The following is a 20,269-nucleotide window of genomic DNA, read 5'->3' on the forward strand; positions in this document are numbered from 1 at the left end:
CATCTGGGTGGTTAATGAGCTCTCCATGGCTGCTGTCTCCACCACGCCCTCCCCTCCCAGCTCCTGCCTGCTCCCCATGGCAGTGGCTGACTCCATCCCCTGCAGCTCTGTGGCTGTTGGGACAGCTCCATCTCATTAAGCCGAGCAGGTGCTCACAAAAGCGGCTGTTAATTGTGTGTGCAGATCACTTTTCACCCTGGTGGTCTCCTCTTGCTGCTCCTGGTCCATCCCTACTGCAGCCTGTGGGTGCTGCTTTGTGCACCACTGCAGCCTCATGCAATGGTGCTGTACCTGATGCAAGTTGCCTACAGAGGCCTTTGCTGAGGGAAGCAAGAAGCTCACCGGGTGGGCACACAGCTGAGAGGTGTGTATCCAGCTGTCTGGCAGGTTGATGCACAGTGTGGCACTCAGTGGACAGGATGCATGCGGGTAGCACAAGTGCTGGCCTGTTGCAGTGAGCAGGAGCTGTGTGCTGGCGGGTGCACAGCGTGCTCCCTGCACCCCTCCCTGCAGGAGGCAGCAGCATGCATCTGTTTACATGCCTCATTGCAACATGCCTTGAAACAGCAGGCCTCATTGCAAGCAGGGAGATGCCATGCAAAGGCTGAGTCCCTAATGGGCCCTGTACCCTGTGCCTCTGGGCTGGGGTGATGCCCAGCTCTGCACACTGGGACACACAGCACTGAGTGGCCCTCCCAGAAGTGCAGGTGAATGACATCTCATGTCTCCCAGTGGGAGAGGTGGAGAAAGCATTCTGAATCCTTCCTTAGGCTTAGAGCACAATAAATCAGCTTACTCTTTAGAAAGAGAGTCAGATTAATATTGTTAAGACTTTATTCCTGATGCTCCTCATCAGTGCACTTGATGTCTATTAAACTGAAGTGGATTTTAACAAGAACACTGGAGGTGAATCGTGTTTTTCTAAGCACTCCACACAGCCTTGGTTGAGCCCCAAAGAAGCCATGTTGATTGATACATTGTTCACAGGCTGCATTTCTTGATTGATACAAATCCTTTTGTTCTGAGCACTCAGTTGCGGGGCCTTTCAGATCAGTAACTTTTAACACAAGGGGAAACATCCTTCCCCTGGGCCGCGGGGCTGCACGCCTGGGGCTGGCTGTGCAGGTGGTGCCTGTTGGACACAGGGAGTCCCCTGGGCACATGGCTTCTCCCTGGGCACAATGTTTCCTGAATGCAGTGGTGTCTCCTGGGCACACCATGGCTCCTGGGTACAGTGATGTCTCCTGGATGCAGGGTATCTCCTGGGCGCACTCAGCAGATGCACCATGTAAGCCTGTCCCTGTGTTGGGCTGGGCACTTCTCACCTCTTATGCTGCCATTAAGGTGACATGATGGGAGCTGAGGATGTCTCCTATTTTGGATGCCTCCATTGGACTCTCAGCACTGCTTGTGGCAGTGAGCACTGGGGCCGTGCCATGGGATACAGGCTGGTTGTTGGTCATTTAGTGCAGCTGTTACTCTGTGTGCTGCACAGCTCCTTCCTCACAGTTCCATTGCTGAGCAGCTGTGTTGTATTTCTGTGCTCCGTGGTATTTCTCTCATGGTTTCCAATAAAAGCAGAAAAGGAATCTGAAATCTTTCCACAGCCAGCTTTAATTACTTTCTAGATCTGAAGAACAAAGAGCTCGAAGGTGTTGAGGACCACTTCAAATTAAAGCTCTGCTCACAGTGGAAGTGATGATGGGGGGTTGGCAAAGCAGCTGTGCCCATGTGAGGGGAAAATGTGCACAGTCTTCTTGTGCTTGGTCAGCAGGCAGCCAGCACCAACACAGGCTGTGCTGGAGGATGTCTGCCCTGAGAAGGTGGTTTTGCTTCAGAGCTCTGAGCACAAAAATAATGAATATTACCCTTTATTAAATCCTTTTTGTTGCTGTTGTTGCTTATAACTTTGCTTTTTGCTCAGGGGGAAAAGCTTTCTGTGGTCAACGTCTGCTTCGGGTTGAAACTTTGTTTTTGGGAAGTTTGGGCTAAAACAAGGCAACCACATCTGAGAGCCATGGGAGGGAAGCAGTCTGCTTTGACGCGTTTGAAAAGCAAAAGACAAAGGCACAGTGGGCTGCTGGGCTGCAGTCTGCATAGGCTACATGGGACATGATCTGCATGGGCTACAGTGCAGGGAGTGCACACAGCTGGGGTGCAGTGCTGGGGCTCAGAGCCATTAGTTGCCAGGTGTGTGCTGCCTCTGGGGTTGTTTTACACTCATGCACAAAGCAAGCAGATAAAGTCACTCCCACATACCCATCTCCATCAGCCAGAAGCAAGCACCACCAAGGAGAAACTTGTTTGTTGCTAAGGGTTAATCTTGGGGTGATGCAGTGCAGCTGTGTGGGTGATGCTGAGATTCAAAGCACCTGTCCCATTTCTTTAGTTCCCAAAGGGGAGGAGTTTCCCATGGCTCTACATCCCCCTCTGAGTTGTCTCCCTATTGCAATGCCTTTATATGAGTGTTGCAATAAGAAGTTGCTGAAAAAAAGCAGGTGCTCTTTCTGTGTGGACTTATCCTTTGGGAGCACACACCTGCAAAGCACAACCTTTTGGGCCTGCAGCACCTTTAGCACAGAGGCCAGAGTCCTCTGAGCTGAAACATACCCAGGAGAGAGCAGAACATCTCCAAGGACAGCGTGGGCTCAGAAATGGAGAGGTTTCCTCCAGGTAATCAAATGGGGGCAGGTGGGTTGATTCCATCCTTTGATCTGGAGGTTCTGAGACTGCCTCTTGTGACAAGGGAGCATCCCTCAATTGGTGTCATTGCTGCTCTGCTATGCTTCTGTTGGACAAAGCCATCCCTGGTGTGAAAACCTGTGGTCCTGTTGGCTGCTGGGTCCTGTTGGCATTTGGGTTCTGCAGCAGTGCATGGAGCTGGTGGCTGAAGGAGGAGGTACTCAGGCTGCATCCCTGCAGGAGCACGTTGCTGATGTTGGGTTTATCTCACATCCCAGGCTCCTCTTCCTCTCTCTGCTGCAGTTTGGCCCTGCAGAGGCACAAAAGCTTTCCCAGTAAAACATGAGCAGTTCCTCCCAGGCTCTCTGCGTACACGGCACTGCATTCATCTCAGAGGCTCTCAGTGAGAAGCCATTGCTGTGTGGATGTTTAAATGGAAATCTGGTCGGGTTATTAAGCACAGAGCAGCAAATTTATTCTGGTCATTTATTATTGATAGGTAACGTGACATTATTTTAATAGCATACTCTGATCCTGTTGCAGCACAGCGGGTGGGGATGGCAGTGAGCTCAGGGAACCCGGGGCTGTTTCCTGGGTTTCTGCAGGCTGGGGCTGCTCTCAGAGCCCACTTGCAACCCTGGGTGCAGCCATGGCCACCCTTGAGCTCCCAGTGCTTACCAGTAGCCATGCAACTTGCCAGGCTGCAAACAGGCTGTGTGGTGGCTGTCTGGGACTGTGCAGATAATGTGGTTGCTGTTGGGGCTGTTGTGTAGGTGAGGAATTATGTATGGGCTCCTACTGAGGCAAAAGAAGGCGAAACTGCACGGGATATCCAGGTGCAGGGAGCCCTCTGGCCCTGCTGAACTGTGCTGATCAACCCACAAAGCCTTGCAGAACTAATCACATCCTCTGCATCAGCGTGGCTGCTGCTCCATGTAGCACTCAGATCTGCACCGCTGAGCACTGCAGGGCTGCCTCTGCCCCATGTCATGACTGTGGATGAGCCTCTGTGCCCAACCATCATAGCCGTGCTGGGCTGGGCCCTGCGGAGCTCCCTGCACTGCTCAGTGTGCCGCTCCATCCCCACTCAGCTCCGTGCAGAGTTTGCTCCGGGTGATGATGGAGAGGGCTCTGGAAATGAAAAGGAATATTTTCTCTTTGAAAAGGAGAGGGAGCGTGCCTGCTGTGTTAAAGCAGAGAGCGGGCTGTGAAAGAGAAGCACGCGGGTGATGAGAAGCTTCCTGCGAGCTCGTCCCGTGTAATTGGGATGAGAGCTGCTCGGCGCCGCGTGGTGATGGCAGCCATGGGGGAACGTGTGCACACAGCCACAGAGCTGCTGGAACATCACTACCAGCCCCTGCTCAGGCCTCAGAAATTAAAGAGGTGTCGTGAATCCGAGCTGGAGATAAAGCAGGACACACAAACTCATCAGGTGGGTCCGGAGCGCTTCTGGTGTCGGCTTCAATTGGAATAAACAAGTGGTGTTTGCATGAGCCGGGCTCTGGGAGCGCAGCGCATCGCTGGGAGAGGGCGGCTGCCACGTTCCCCTGTGAGCACCACTTGCCCAATTCCTGCTCGTTTTTAAACACAGGCGGTTGTGAAATGGAGAGGGTACTCAGGGGTACTCATTACCACTTCTTCTTTGCGAGAGTTTGCCTCTAATGCCCATAAAAACACTACTTGCTCTCACGAGGGATTCCACGTTAAATATTCAGGGCAGATTACAGTGAGAACCTCACAGGAGAAGGAAGGGAGGGAAAAAACCCGTGTATAAACTGTTGGGTTGCTTTAATGATGGTGCAAAAAAAGTTAATGGGGGGAGGGGGCTGGTGCTGCCAGCTGCAATGTGAAAACTTGAAGGACGGGGTGGTGGGGGTTGCTGTGGTGGGTGTTGTTGTGCTGGAGGGGTTGGCTGCCCATGGAGCCAGGTTTGTTCGCTGCTGTTCAGAGGTGACAGTGTTTGTGTGGGGCAGGGCAGCCCTGAGGGAGGGCCTGGAGCTGCTTTGTGGTGTGTGCTGTGCTGCAGCTGCATGGGCACACTGTCACTGCTTTGTCACCTGGCCCTGAGTTCTGACTGAGTCCTGTGGTTCCCGATGCCCACGTTGCTCCAGAGGGCGCAGAGCATCCCTGCTCACAGCTGAGCACTGGGATGTGGCTTTGCTGCTGGTGCAGGTTTTCCCCCAGTGATGCAGTGCCACAGTGAAACAATTCAGAAGCCATCAAAGCTCCCGAGAGGGCAGTTCCACTGTGCGGATGACATCTCCCCCGAGAACTGGGCTGTTTCTCTCCTACATTCTCCTCCTGTGTCGTTGTTTTTCTCCCCTTAATTGCAGAGTGCAGCCCTGGCTGGCAGTAAAGCAGTGCTGTGTGTCACTGTGCACAGCCCCCTCCCACGGGGGATGCTGGGGCTGCGTGGGGGGAGCTGTGGGGAGCCGGGCTCAGTGTCCTGCAGGGCCTCCACCAGCTTGGGGCTTTCTCCCCTTCTCCCGGTGCCCAGCTGCTGCCTTTTCCCATGCCAGCAGCACCTGTAGGTTCTGAAACGGAGCTGGTGAGTCACGAGCCACCCACATTGAACGCATAGTAACCCACAGGGGAAAAGCGCCGGCTTTCAACACCCCGCGTGCCGGAAGGGTTACCTGCAGCTGCACCCGCCTGGCCCCACAGCTGTGGGAAGCGGTGCCTGGGAGCACGGCAGCCCCTGCCCGGGACGGAGCCCATCTCACGCTGCCGAGTGGGAGTGCTGGGAAGGGGCTCCGCTTTGCGCTGCTGAGTGCTGTCCCAGCTCAGTGCAGGCAGGTGCTGCCGCACGTGGCCCCGAGGAGCACCGCGGCTCGCTGTGGTTTCGTGCTTATAAGCTAATGGATTTGCGGCTTCAGCCCATTGACTCAGAGCTGAAGTGTTAACTTGGTGAGCAGAGAACTGCCACCCCAGAGCTGCTCCGTGCAGCCGCGGCGGCACATCATGAGCAGCAGTTTAAGGCAGGATGTGGCCGTGGTTTCTTTTCCTTTTCTGTGTTGTTATTATTATTTTCCTTCAAACCAGGATTCTCTCTAAAGAAAACAAACCTCTGTGGCCTGGTGCTGGCCTGGGGGATGTGCTACTCTGTGTGAGGGCTGGAAGCAGTTGTGTTGGAGCTGATCCTGTAGGGAGAGCAGGTCCTGCTCCTGCCTCGCCATGGCTGCAGATGGGGGTCCTCCAGGATGAGGGGATGTGGGTAGGGATGGAGTTGGGTTGTGGATGGTTATGGGGATGGAGGTGGGGATGGCAGTCCCACTTCTCTGGGATGTGGGAACTGCAGTATGGGAGGGGGCCGGTCTGCGGCTGCTTGAGGCCTCACCAGAGCAGGGCTGGTTTCTGGTGAGTCATTTTGAGAACTCGTCTCGGTACAAACACGGCCCTGCACCCCAGGGATGGTTCTTGGGGCCTCGCTGCTGCCTGGTGCTGAAATGTGTAAATCCTGCCCATGAAATGAGCAAACGCTGCCCTGCAGCCCTGTGTGTCCAGCATGCAGGAGTTGCTCTGTCAGTGCGATGGCTGCAGGCTCTGCCTGTGTCCTCATGGATCTGAGGATCAAGGTGGTTGTTTTGGGGTGAAAGCAGCATGTTTTCCCACCTCTCTTTCTGTGAAGGCTGTGCTGCGTTTTGCTTGGCCTGTGGCAGACAGGAAGGTTTTGCAGGCCTGGAGCACAGAGTTGGCAGGGGAAGGCATTGAGGCAGTTTGCAAACCGCAGTGGAACCCCACAGAGCGGTGCTGCCCCACAGCCTGGGGGGGCTGTGAAACACCATTGCTGTTTGTGCAGGAACTGAGCTGGGGAGAAAATCCAGGGAGCCAGGCTGGCAGCAGGTGAGGGTGGTGGGGATGGGACAGGGCTGCCCTCAGCCACCACTGCCATATGCTCAGATGTGGGCCCCCCTGGCTGTGACCTGCTGGCTCTGTCAGGCCACAGAAGCCCAATTCCAACCGCCCCCCAGAAGGACTGTTCCTCATGTGGGGGTCGATGACATCTGCAGGCAGGTGTGAGCTTTGCCCTGGTTGCTGATGAAGCAGGAGTGAGGTCCGTGCTTGTCCCAAGTGCAACCAAATTCCCTGTGCCCCATCATGTGCCTGGCTGCCCCTCCTTACCCAGCCCTGCTGTGCCCCACCACCACCTTACATCTTCACTGCTGCTTTTTTACTGCCCACGTGCCACAGGAGCTCCCTGAGCCCTTCCCCATGGCCTTGTGCAGGGCTCCATCACCTTCATCATGCCGGGGCGACTGCTGGTAATCAGGAAGGAAGTGGTTTGTGGAAGGGTGACAGCAATGAGCTGGTTCAGAAGTGTGGCTATGGCTTGAGGTTTCTGCAATGGAAAGCTGACTGATTTCCACCGGAAGTGAGGCCACAAGAAAAAAAGAAGTCCCAAGAGATGGCTCTGCTGCTGACCTTCTGACATGGGTGCTGGGAAGGGGCTGAGGGCTCGATGACACGGGTGTACCCACTGCTTGCCTCCTGTTCCATTGGGATGAACTTCCGTCTCCTGCTTTCAGGGTTCCTTTGGCTTTACCCCATTGGGGCCATAGGTTTCCGTAAAGACTTTGTCTCCGTAGCCCGCAAATATCATCATCTATCACACCAAATCTCCTTTTTAGTTTTTGTGGGCACAAACACCCGCAAACAGTACGGCTTTGCTATGGGGGAAATGCTCAGAAAGAAAATCCACGTGCTCTTCCTTTGTGCAACGAGAGGGGAACGTATAAAGGAGCGATGAAAGGCCCCAGTGATGTCTCTGTAGGGCTGGGAAGGCAGACCCCAGCAGCAGATGAGGCCCTGCAAATTCCTTCCCTCAGTGCAATTGAGTCTCACGGGTGGCAGGATGCAATTTGTGTTTGAGTTTGGCTTTCTAGTGAAACTCTTGGCTTGTCACTCTCAAGGCACAACAAGCTCCTTAAATAGCAGGCTAAATTTCTCCACCTAGCCTAAAAAAAATAAAACAGTGCTCTGCCAAATGAAAGGACATATTCCAGTATTCTTTGTTGTTGCAACAAATTGGGTGGATACTGTCAGACTTCTGCGTTCTGGGAATACTTCCAGAGCCTCTCTTTGTGTGCAAGTCGGTTACCATGTAATTGTCAACTTAAATTGCAGTGTTGGATAACTCCGCTTCGGCTGTAAGCTAATCTGCCTCGCTGGTGCCTTCGCCTGCAGCGTGTGGGCAGAGAGCTGCCCTGCTCCTCCTGTGTGGGGCACCCACGGTTTGGGGTCAGTGTTGTGTCACATCGGGTTGCTGTTGCAGTGGGGCAGTGTTGCGTGGGAGCGATACCACGTTGGGGTGATGTTGCATTGGAGTCCTTGTGCCGTGGGTGATGACCTCTTGGCTAAAGCCCTGCCCGGCACTGAGAGGTTCAGATCCTGCTGGTGTGGTTGGGGCTGTCCCAGGCGTGTCCCCGCGCCCCACGTGCTGCTGTCTGCGGTGGAGGAGAGATAAAAGGTTGCTTTCGATGCGGTGGGAATGGCGTTCACCCTCTTCCTTCCCCTTTCAAATTGGCAGCTCGTTTTGTTGTGTTTGTTTTAGCCTGAATCCCAATGACAATTAGTGCTAGAAGGCTAGATTAAGCTGTTTTTACTTGTTTTCTTTCTCACTTTGATTTCCACCTCCTCCAAATTCTTAATCCTACTGAATATTTCATCTCTTGTAACTCTGTCAATTGAAAGTCCCCCAGCGGGACGCACGGGACCGGCACTATTAGAGCTGCTTTGCTGCAGCTAATGCTGCTCAGTGCTGGGCTGAGTTTGTTGCACAATTTATTTCAGACGAGCAAACCACAGCATCCGCTGCAGCATGAACTGCACGAGCAGCCTGGGAACGGGGCTGTGCAGCAAACGGGAACTTTGGTGGCTGATGAGAAAGCAGAGCACCCCTCGTTCCCAGCCCGCTTCTCCTCCCATTGCATGCAGTGGTTTCAGGTGGGATCCTCCATCGGTGCTGCGGTCCCACCGCAGCCATAGAGAACGTGCTGCTGGGGTTGGCTGCTGCCGGGGGTTCCTCCTGCTGGGTTGGTGTGGGGTGCAGAGCTGGGGATGTTGCCCCGCTGTTCACCGTTCCCCAGCAGTAATCACACTTGTGGCTATTCCCCCCTCATAACGGTGCTTCCCAGGATGCTCTTGGAGTTGGCTTTTCATTTTTCAGTAGGGAACTTTGCTCATGTCAAAAAGGCATTTCCCAGCCTCGCACTGCCTGGAGAAGGGCTGTGTGTGGGGTCCATGGGATGCACTGCCTTTTACCCCATAGAGCACTCAACAATACCCTTAGCAGCGCACAGGGATGTTCCCCCAGGAGGAATCAAGCTGCTCACGCATCCCACCACCTCTGACATGAATCAGGGCTGCAGCAGCTCTGCCAGCAGCTCACCAACACTCACAAAGCTTCAGCGCTCCTCACCTGCTCTGTCTGCTCCTTATCGAGAGCCCCAAAGTGACTGCAGCCCGAATGGAAGTGCCAGCAACCGGCTCCAAGTGCTGCTGCCAAGGGAGCGGCAGTGGCATATGTTTGCTCTCAGAGCAAGGTTACAGTCTCGACTCATTAGAAGCTCCTCTCCTCCTTTTGGGGCATATGTGGTAGAGCCGGGTGCCAAGCTGGCAGAGCGTGGCGGAGCAGGGAGGGCTCTGCGAGGTGCTGGTGTTTGCAATTCTGTCCACGGTTGATCTGCACTGAGAGCAGCACAGTGCTTGGTGCTGGTGCAGTGCTGGGGTGCACGGCTCCATAGGCAGCTCCCAGCACTCCTTCACTGCACAGATGTGACTCCGGGTCCAGGTTGGCTCACAGGTCAGCACCACAGCAATTGGAGCTGCGTGGGCACAGCACAGAGCTGGGTCGTTCTGCACATCCCTCAGCAATGGCACGATGGCTTTGCAGGATCCGCAACCCATAGCGATGGCTCATTGCTGAACCATAAGTGGTCGTACCGTCCTTGGGATTTATTGCAGGCTGAGGGATTAATTTCCTGAAATATACAGTCATGATGTTGAGGTTAAATTAAGATCTCATTCAAAGGGGTTCTTTTTATCATATTTAATTTGTAACCCTTTTTTTCTGCAGCCATTTTACAGCTCTTCCTCCCCCTCCCTTCTATGTTCGGTGTCATGTTTCCAGGAAGAATCTTATTTCATGCAGACTAATAGCATTTTTCACTGCAACCTTTTACGGTTCTCCCCGTTCGAGTTTCTCCTGTCTCGGTTGCTCGTACACAACGAGGTCTTAAATCCTCCCTTAGAAAATAGAGACGTTGATGCAAAAGCAACCAGAACTGCTGGCAGAGCCCAAATCCATCCCTTCTCTTTCCCCACACCCCCCTCCAATCTGCTGTAACTAAAAGCCCTTTTACTTTGGAGCGGAGCATGTTGATAGAGCGCGTGTCGGGTAAATCCAACAGGACATTCTTATGCTGGGTGATGTCTATAGAGTGGGTCTGGTTCTGCACTGGCCTCACTTTGCCCTCCGTGGTGTCATGAGATGGCCAGATGGACGGCTGTGCTCGGGGGTGCAGGAGGTGGCAATTTTCTGTTTGCTGGGGTGAGTTTTCTTCCCTCTGCTGAACACTAGAGCCAAGCACATGTGGGCACCTGTATGTGCAGGACAGCACCGTGGGCATGGAGCACACAACCCCCATGTGTTGGGCTCTGCCTGGGGGCAATGGGTGAGCGTGACCCCCACGGAGCACAGTCTGCATCTTCCTGCTGCTCCTCAAGGCGGGAGGACAAGCAGCCTGAACTCCTGCCTGGTTTGCAGAGGCTCCTTGGTGCCATGCAGTGCCTGGGGCACGCACACCTGAGTGCAGGGAGCAGCACAGCCCGCAGCTCTGCCTCGTGCCACCATTTGCTGGTTTGTACTTCTTTTTTCCCCCCTCCAGAAGTGCTGATGGACAAGTTGAGTAACTGTATCTGCTCGTTACAGGACATCTTGAGGCTGATTGCGGAGGTCAGGACTCAACTGGAAAGACCGCAGTGGGTTGCTGACTGGCATCCACGGCCCAGATAAGATAAAAACAACTGATGACAGCAGGGAAGTGAAACAGTCATCTCAGCACTTGGATTAATGCCTGGCGAGAAGGAAGGGAAAAAAACGAGGAGGGCCGTCAGGGAGGGGAAGGGGGTGGAATACGGATGAGAATAGAAACTGTGGAAAAAAGCTATCAGGAGGCAGCAGAGCTGGGTGTTAAATATTTATGAATTAGCAGCCGTCGTGCCCTGCCTGCGCCGTGTGGGTGCTGCCAGGGGCTGGGGCTGAGGTGGCTGTGTGGCCGTGGCCGGGTGGCAGCAGCACCACGCAGAACAAATGCAGGTGAAGAGGAGAAGGGTAAATGAGGCGCTACAGAAGCCAAAAATTCTGCTGAAGAGCATCGGGGTAATTAAATCATAATTGCTTCTTGCTCAGACGGAGTGACATTGTGAGTGGCTGAAGGTGGTGAGGAGAGGAAGGGGAAGTTTCGCTGCTGCTCTGCTTGCAATGGGGCAGCCCCAAACCTGCTGGGCCCCCAACCTCCTGCCCCCACCTTCTGCTCAGGGCTGGGTGCTGCCTCTTGCTCCATTCCACTCTGTGCTGTCCTGGCACAGCCCGGCTATGTGCCATCCCTGGGTGTGAGGAGCTGTTGTGCCAAACCTGAGAGCTTTGGAGGAGCCATTCCTAACTGTGAGACAAACAGCCTGCAGACCCTGCAAACAGTTAATTACACTGTGGAGTTGTGTAATGTTTAGGGGGCTGATGTGACCTGGCAGCATGAAGGACACTTGGAGCTCGAGTTTAAAAACCTGAACCTTTCCCAGCATGTGGCTCCAGGGCAGGTTTTCTCTTCCCTCCATAACAGCCGTGTTGGGATGAGAGACTCTTTTCAGCTTTGTGGTTGTTCTGAGTTCTGCTGGAGTTTCCTCTTTTCTTCTTGTTTCAAAGTCACAGAAACACGTGGTGCGTCCCAAAGTGCGTTGGAATGAGGTCCTCCTGCACATGGGTGCAGCTGAACAGCAGTTCAGTGGTGACGCGGGGATGCTGGGATGCAGGATATCCTCAGGCTGTGGGCACTGCTGGGGATGCAGCTCTGTGGCCCCTTACCAACCATTCCATCCATTCTGCTGGGAGAACAAGACAAAACCCAACGTGGTGCTCCCAGTTTCATGGAAAAGAGCATCCCTACCGTGGCAAGCTGGAGAACAGCTGTGCAGGAACCAGGCATGGGGAGCTCTGGCCTTTGGTGCTGTGAGGGAAGGCTGAGCAGGTTATGCTTCCAGCTGCTGTAATTGTTTCTTCAGTAGCTGTAAGGTGAGTCACGGGGCTGTGGACGAGCTGTGAGCTGAGGAGCTGCCTGCTGCTGTAGGACTGGGGATGCTGCTGCAGGCCGCCTGACCTGGGTGCATCCCCTGAGGAGCTTTGGGAGCGATCCTTGCTGGAAGGATCCTTGTGCTCTTACACAAATGTACACGTACATACTGCTCTCTAACAGGAATCACCTGTTGCTCCTCCCTTCTCCTGTCACCATGCAGGTGGGTGTCCCTGCCTGGGATCCCGGTGGGCACCATTGGGAGCGCTGTGCCTATGGCCGATCCTGGCACCTGCTGGAAGGCGATGGGAGGAGGAAAAAGGCTCTGGCGATGCAGACAATAAAAGTCTCTGCATTCCACTGAAGTTTCTTGAGCAACTGGCATTTGCCCATAAATGTACTTAAGCAGAAAATCACCAGAAAAGTGCTATAATCTGACAGATTTTTCACAGGCTTAAATATTCATGAATTAAAAGAATTGGCAGAATTTTCTACATTATTAGCTTTCAGCATGGCTACGGGAGCAGTTGGTGCACTGGCTGCTCTTCAAAAACTATTAATCTAGTCTGTCATCACAGCAGCCATTTTTTAATTAGCTACTTTGCTGAACGATCTGGTGCAGCAGCGAGACTGGAACATTTACGTGGTATTAAAGTTTTAAAGGTGCCCCTTTCCATTTTTAAGCAAAGTTCTGCAACGCAGCAATAGGGGAAGCGAGGCGGAGGCGGATTGCTCCGCTCCAATGGTTAACTGCTGCTTGTATTTTGGAAAATCACGGCTTGGAATACAGAGCTGCTTCTACGAGGAGGAGAAATTGCGTGAAATAAATTGGTTCTCTAAGCTGAAGTTCACAGCATTCCTTCCCCATGAAATCAAAAGGAGATGTTTGGAGCCAAAGCCTTGCGTGCGGATCTCATGGAAAATGAGGGGGCATGGCACTGCCTGCGGCGGGCAGGATTTATTGCTGCCAGTTCCACGGGGAGATGGCAATGGGTGGGGGATCTGTGTGGCTGCTGAGCTGAGCTCCATCCTGCTGCTGAGCTCCTGTGGGTTGGGGTGGGTCCTTCCCAGACTGAGAGGCTGGGCTTTTTGGCATCGGTGGGCACCCTTCTAATCTCTGCTTCTAGGTCCCAACAGAGATTTCCTTTGGGCACTGTGATGCCTCTTTCTTGCTGTCTGCAGCCTGAGAAAGGCATGCTGGATGTCTAACCGGTGCCTTTCTTCCCCATTGTCATTGAAAACAAGCGGTGTAAAGAAATTGATGGTGCCAGTGCCACTGCAGCACCATATAGCATCCATAGTGCTGCTCTTTGCGTACCCTTCTGCCCTGGGAAGCCGTTTCAAAGGAGGTTTCTCTCTTCCTTGCCTTGATATCTTGGAAGGGAATGTGCACTGTTTGGCTGCTGTGGATTTCGTATCCTGCACAGAGATCCCAGTGCCTAGGAGAAGTGGAGGGGGGAAACCCCACTCTATAGCTCCCAGGTAGGAAAAATGGGGAAACATTCCCAGAAGAAACTCTTTGTAGTGCGATAATTTTCATGTGGTTTTTCTGGGTTTGGATTCCTTGGTGGGTTTTGTCTCCTATTGGCCATTCCATTCCTCCATTCAGTTCCTCCTCTCCCGGGGCTGGGAAGCCTGAATCGCACCAAGCATCCCTTGTAGGGGTGGCAATGGGAACAAGGGGCAGCAACCGCTGCTGTGCTCCATGGCTATGAGTTCTTTTTGAATCCTTCATCATTATTAATACACAGTCACTGAAATGAGGCACACACCCTTCTTGGCAATTATTTGTAATCGTCTCTTGTGAGTTCTCGAACAAAACACTCTTTACTAATACTTAAAGCTTCTAAAAGCATCGCAGATCAGATGGAGATACTCTATCCAGCAGGCTACACCATGCACTGCAGCCCGTTAATTAAATTTGCCAGATAGGATTATTTATTAGTAAAATGTGCTCAAGATGCTCTTTGAAATGTGGGGCCGTCCCGTGCGTTCTGTGGTGTCATACACAGCCCTGCTATTTACACTGTGGGAAAAGTGAGCTCTCGCATTTGGATTCAAATGAACATCTGAGAGAAATGAGTGCGTTCGTGGAGGATGGCCGTGCTGAGATCCCGCTGCACGTGGCTCTGCGTGGTTGGAAGGAGCAGGGGAGGAGGAGAGCGCTGCAAAGGGAGCAGATGGGGTGATGGGTGGGATGGGGCTGGGATGGAGTTGCTCTGCCCCACGGATAGCCCTGCTGCTGGGGCTGCTCAGTGCGGAGCCCCTTGGTGTGAGCTCCAGGAGACCCAAAGGAACTTGCTGCCTATTAAAAAAAAAAAGTCAGCCTCATCTCTCCGTGTTTGAACAATGGGCCATATGTGTTTCTTCTCATTAAAGCTATTTTTTCTAAAGGAACTCCACTGCAGAAACAAGCTTGGAAGCCGACGTAATTAAAGGCTTCTTTTTCCTCAGCCGTGGTCCTCTGGTCTTTGAAGAGCGCGGGGATCCCTGTGGAATGCTCTGAACTCTGCAATATTTTGATAGCTGCAATAACATAATCAAAAGATGCTTTCATGACGAGAGCACCTTGTGCGCATTGCAGCCGCCCCGCTCCCCCCGCACACAGGCAGCCTTACAGGTCCCAGAGCTGCATGCAGATATCAGCTGGATTCCTGTGTGTCTCCTCCAGGGATGGAGCTCTGCAGCCATCACAATGAGCTCTGGGAGAGGAGCAGCGTTCTGCACTGCTGGTCCAGAGCCACACTGCTGTGTGATTCCCATCCACAAACCCTGCATGGGAGCAGTGTGGGGGTGCAGCCCCAGTGCAGGGGCACCTCAGGGGCAGGGACCTGGTGCTGCATGGCCACAAGCTTTACTTTGCTTCCCTTCAAATAGCTGCTCTCCTCCACTGGACGTGCCACCAGGTTGCTACTCATTCTGAAGCCCTCATTAAAACACTGATTCCACACTTTTGTTAGATTACTGGCTCGTCTGCTTGCAGGAATCCTTCTCTGTGCCTCAGCCATTGAAATCCTCGCTCTGTTCCTGCCACCCCTTGGAGCTGCAGCACCATGCGTGTCCGCTCAACCCGAGCCTTGGAAGTGGGGCCTTTATGGAATGAGGAAACTGGGGCATTCCTGCAGTCATCAAGCTGGAATCACTAAGCTTTCATCGGGCCAAATTAGGATTTGGAGTCCCGCTGTCCTTCTTGCTCCCTAATTGTGTGCACTCAGCCCTGGCTGTCCTGGGGCTCTGATGCTGGATACTGTCCAGGGTCCCGTTTTATCCCTGCAGACCCCAAGCCCACTGCTACCCTCCCCTCTGCCCCATCTCTCCAGTTGTCCTTCACAGAGCACGCAGGCACACAGCAGCAGCAGTGCACAGACAGCATCCTGCATGCTCCATCCCCTCCTGCCCTCCAGGAAAGCAGCAGCAATTCACCAGAATGAAGCAGCCCCAGCACCCTCCTGTCCTAGAGACCCCCAAAAGCTGCAGTGCCACCCTCTCTCACCTCCTCGCACTTTGCATGCTTTGCAGAGGGCTGGGTGGGGGCAGGACCTGCTGGGACTGATGGGACACACCATGGGCTTCCCCCTCTGCTGTGCTGCGCTGGGCTGATGGCGCCGTGCATGCTCCCAGCAAGCCGTGGTGCAAGAAAAGAGCAGAATTTGCATTACCGATCTGATTTCACAGAATTTACCCCTTTTTCAGTGTGTGTGCATGCACTTCCCCACGCTTTCTGAGCTTCCTGCCGCTCAGCTGACAGTGCTGACTTTCCTCCCACTCAAACCACCATAGCACGACAGCCAGCGGGCGGGGGATGGATCACAGCTCACACAGTTTGGGGAGCAAAATTCGCTTTCATCATTCATGATTACTTCCCCCAAACCATCTGAATCCCAACGTATCTGAAATCCGTGTTTCTCCCCGGTCAGCACTCTGGGAGCGATGCTCTAGGGTCAGTGTGGCCACAGACCCACAGTGGTGGCAGCTGTGGGCACTGTCCACAATGAAGCAGGATGCACGTGGGGTGACAGCTTAGCCAAGGGTGGGTGGCACAGCTCTCGGTGCAGTTCCAGTGGCTGCAGAAATGGGCTGTGTGACACCCTGATTGATTTTGGGGTTTATTGAGGGAACCCATCCATCCTGGAGCTGAGCACCCCGGCGGCTGCAGACCCCAGTGCAGGTGCCCCTATCCCCATCCCATTGCCCAGCACTGAGCTCTGTGCACCGGCTCAGGGTTGGCACTGCAGCCCTCCGGTCTGAACCCTCCGTACTCTTCAGCCTGTTATCAATTTTCCCACAATGCGCTCGCATGATCCTCTCTCAGACTTAACCACATGGCAACCACATCACATAATGCAATTTCTGTTCTGAGATTATTCATATTTCTTTTCCCCTATTGTTGCTTTGCCAAGTTTTTCTTCTAATTCTGAGAAACCGAATTTAAAAGAGCAGTGTCTCCGGCACAAGGACAGCCGAGGCGGCAGCGCCGGCGGATCAGCCCGACAAGTGCGTTCACAGGAGTCAGAGTGGGGGGAGCCGTGAAGAAGCCATACAAAAACCCCTCCAAATGTCTATTTTTATTTTATTTCATTCTCTGGAATGTCTCATCGCATGAAATAACAATACATCCTGGAGAAGGACTGCAGACAGGCTCCAGCGAGAGGGCAGATGAGGAGAGGATTGTTTTTGCAGTGGGTTTTCATAAGCAATCCGTCATGAACGTCTTTTCCCAATGGAAGGGATGGAGGAGGAATGCGAGGGGCTGGGAGCACCTCCTAATTAACTGCCCTGGGAGCAGCCAGCTGATGGGGTTCTGCACTCAGAGCTGTTGTCCCCCAAGGTGCCGGCAGAGACATGGGATGCATGGGCAGTGGGGGTGAAGGGGGCCTCAGGCTCCCCCAGGGCTTTGGGCTTGCAGGTTGGTTTCGGTCCTCTTGCTTTTGACTGAGGGCTTTGTTTGGCCCCAGGATCCCCACTTTGCATCTCTTTTCTGATGGAGCCGGCCTACCTTCATTTTCCCTTCATTTCTGCATCTTTTAATTCTTGAGTCATCAGCCATGCTGGCCAGTTTAGCATAAGAAATGAAATTAATTCTCCTGCTCAGGCTCCGAATGTAAATTCGTTTATTAATAATTTAAATAGATTTATTTATGCAGTTTGATATTTTTCAGGTTCAGGGAAGCGGTTCATTTTTCTCGCGGTGATGATCAGCAGACACCATCATTAGGCTCTTCTTCCCCATCCTCCTCTCCCAGCACAGCCTAAGGAACAGGGGAAGGATTGGGGCCGCTGCATCCTGCAGGCTTTCCATCAGCTGATGTCAGGAAACAATTCATTCTACCTTATCTCCTCTCAGCCTCGGACATCTCCCCAAAAAAAAAGCTTGGATTTGCCCTCCTACTATTTCCAGCTACCACCACACAAAGAGATTCTGCCAAAGGCACCGAGCCCCTGTGGAAAGAAAGCAGCAGCTTTGCTTTACAGTGTTGGCTGAAAAATGGCTTTTTTAGGTCTCAGTGTTGGTGAACAATGAGGAGTTGGGATGAGGTGCTGGAACGGCTTCCCAGAGGGGTTACGGATGCTCCATCCCTGGAGGTGTTCAAGGCCAGGTTGGATGGGCCCTGGGCATCCTGGTCTGCTATTAGATATGGAGGTTGTTGGCCCTGCGCACAGCAGAGGGCTTGGAGCTTTATGATCCTTGAGATCCCTTCCAACCTGGGCCATTCTATGATTCCATGTGGGCCCCCTGGTCCTGTGCTTTCTCTGCAGAAAGCTGTGGATGCAGAGGGTTGTGGATGCCGTGAGCGTGCATTCGGCTTGTGCTGCACTGGTTCATGAAGCACTGACAGAGGCAAAAGGACCGTGGTGCCAAATAGGATCTCAGAGCTCCCTCGGAAGCTCTGGGGGTTGGGGTTGGGTGCCACCTTTGGCAGCAGCTGCATTTGCTGCTGGGATTGCAGGCAGCTGGTGGCCCAGGGTGTCTGCACAATGCAGCCATTGGGCCGGGAAAGTGGTTTGGTGAATGCTGATGTGTTAATGGCAGCCACAGCATTTCACTGCCATCCAGATAGGGGTGAGCGGCCAACCTGGCTCCATAGGATGCCATGGAATGTTTTAGGCAAGAATCACATGGATTTACTTAGAATTAAATGCCCCTGAAATTAAACCCTCAATCTGGAAACCCACAGGCTTTGCGCCCGTCATTCAAGTCCACCTCATGACAGCTCTCTGCACCTGGTTTTCATCTGTGCAGTGGGTCTGCCCAGCCCTCTGGATCGGAATGCCACAAAGCGCAGGGAATGTTTGACATTTAGATCCATTTCTTTGTGGCTTGGATCCCCCTGAGATGAATGGAGCTTTCTATCAATCTGGATTTGCTTTTCTCCCGACATTCCCCTGCCGAACCCGTCAGGCTCGTGTGAATCCCGCCTGGCTTCACGCTCTATTACAGAGCTGCAATGCTCTTTCAAAGGCTCACAGCTTTTTGCCCCAAACTGCTCTGAAGCTCATGCAAACCGGGTGGAGTCAATGTGGCCTCGGCTCCAAGAGGAGCATTTATTGCATTGCTGGGCACAGTGCAGCTGAGCTGCCCTGTGCTGGAGGTCACGCTTCCGCCTTACACTTGCTTGTGATGAGGTAGAAGACATCAGACAGACAGACAGACAGACAGACAGACAGCTCTCAGACATGCACTGCAGCCTGGCTTTCCCACCATCCAGCTCTCCTTGCTTGCACGAGGTTTTAGCATTTCTCTTTTATCTCAGCCTTGTGAGCTTCAAAGCTGACGTGAAGCCCAGCTGTACCTCGCCGCAGATGGGAGCGGAGCAGCCCGTGCCTCCCGTGTTCATCCTGCAGAACTGGAATTGATTTATTTTGGTTGCAGCAGTGACGACTGCAGTTCCTGGCTGGATGCAAACCAGGTTCTTCAGAGCCCTGTTAGCATACCAGCTCTTAGGAAACCCTTTTTAATGACACCATTTTTTTTTTGCTTTTGACTGCAAAAGATCATGCAAATAAAAGCGGATCTCCCTGTTTGTCTCAATGCCTTTTTCTTCCAGATGGAAGAGTGGGGAAGTCTGTGAGCACTGTCCCTTCAGAAAGCATCAGAAGACATCTCTGGTGAGTGCTGGCACAGCTCGGACACCCTGTAAGCCTGGCATGGTGTGAGGGCATCCATAGGGATGCTGCAGTGCAAGGAGCCACAGTGTCATGGCGTGGTGGCATGGTATGGTGACATGGTATGGTGGCATGGTATGGTGACATGGTATGGTGACATAGCATAGTATCACAGCACAGTGACACAGAAGGCAGCATGGCATGGTTCCATGACATGGCTACATGGCACAGTGACATGGCATCTCAACATGGCAAAGTGACATGGAAGGCGACATGCTATGGGGCCGTGGTTTGGTGACTGGTGCTGTGGCAGATCAGCAATTGAAACCCACGTCTTCTCGCAGACACCACTCTGCTTTTGGCTCACGAGCTGATCTGTCAATTAGCAGCCTGTGTATCGACTCCAGCCGCCATGCCCAGAATAGCAGCAGCGAAGTGTGGAAGCATCTATTAAATATATTTTAAACCATGAGAACTGAGACGCACGTCTGCTCACATGGCAGCAGCGCTGCAGGACGTGGGGCTGCGCCCATCCACGGGCTGTTCTGCACACCCTGAGCACAGAGCCCAGCAGCACCAGGCAGACCTGAGGGCTGGGAGATGTGCTGCCCATCCCAACCTTTCCTTGCTGCTGGGAGGCTGTGGGGATGCAGGGCTTTGCTGACGCACCCCTCTGCCAGCACCTCCGCGGCACCGGTTTGATCTCTGTGTAATTCCAGTTATGTTTGACAATTAATTGCCCAACTGTGGGATCTTAGACAATGTGCTGCGTCGATTGGAAGTGTGATAATCTGGGGGGGGGAAATGCTTCTAAATGTGATCTTGCAGCAGATAAGGCAGCCCGGGAAGGATGGCATGTGCTGCCATGTGGAAGGGTTGTTACGCTGAGCTCTGCCAGCCTGGTTCTGGGCTGAACTTCAAGCATGCAGGGCTCTGCTGGGTGTCTGGAGGGCTTTTACAGCAAGGTGTGTTTTACCGTTGATTTTTTATGCAAGTAGTTCTTACAGGAAAGCGATTTGTTCTGGTTTGTGCCATTTTCATGGAAAAGAGCAGTGATGGGTTTAGCCATCCCAGAATCCTGGAGTTACCAAAGTTGGAAAGGACCTCCAAGATCATCCAGTCCAACCTCCACCTACCACCAGTGTTTCCCCATCCTGAGCTCCTGCTGCCACATCGCTCTGTGGGAAAACAGAAAG

General features: G+C 53.2%; 1 protein-coding gene across 1 annotated transcript in view; it reads left to right on the top strand.

Annotated features, from left to right (window-relative positions):
• UACA (uveal autoantigen with coiled-coil domains and ankyrin repeats) overlaps nucleotides 1–19,081 on the top strand; it is a 71,209-nt gene extending 52,128 nt beyond the window's left edge. Inside the window, exon 20 of the transcript XR_011904888.1 lies at nucleotides 19,016–19,081. The gene's annotated coding sequence lies outside the window, so the exon portion shown is untranslated. The remainder of the gene's footprint in view (nucleotides 1–19,015) is intronic.
• The last annotated feature ends 1,188 nt before the right edge of the window (nucleotides 19,082–20,269 follow it).

Source organism: Excalfactoria chinensis, chromosome 10 (assembly GCF_039878825.1).
Source record: "Excalfactoria chinensis isolate bCotChi1 chromosome 10, bCotChi1.hap2, whole genome shotgun sequence".
Taxonomy (NCBI): domain Eukaryota; kingdom Metazoa; phylum Chordata; class Aves; order Galliformes; family Phasianidae; genus Excalfactoria; species Excalfactoria chinensis.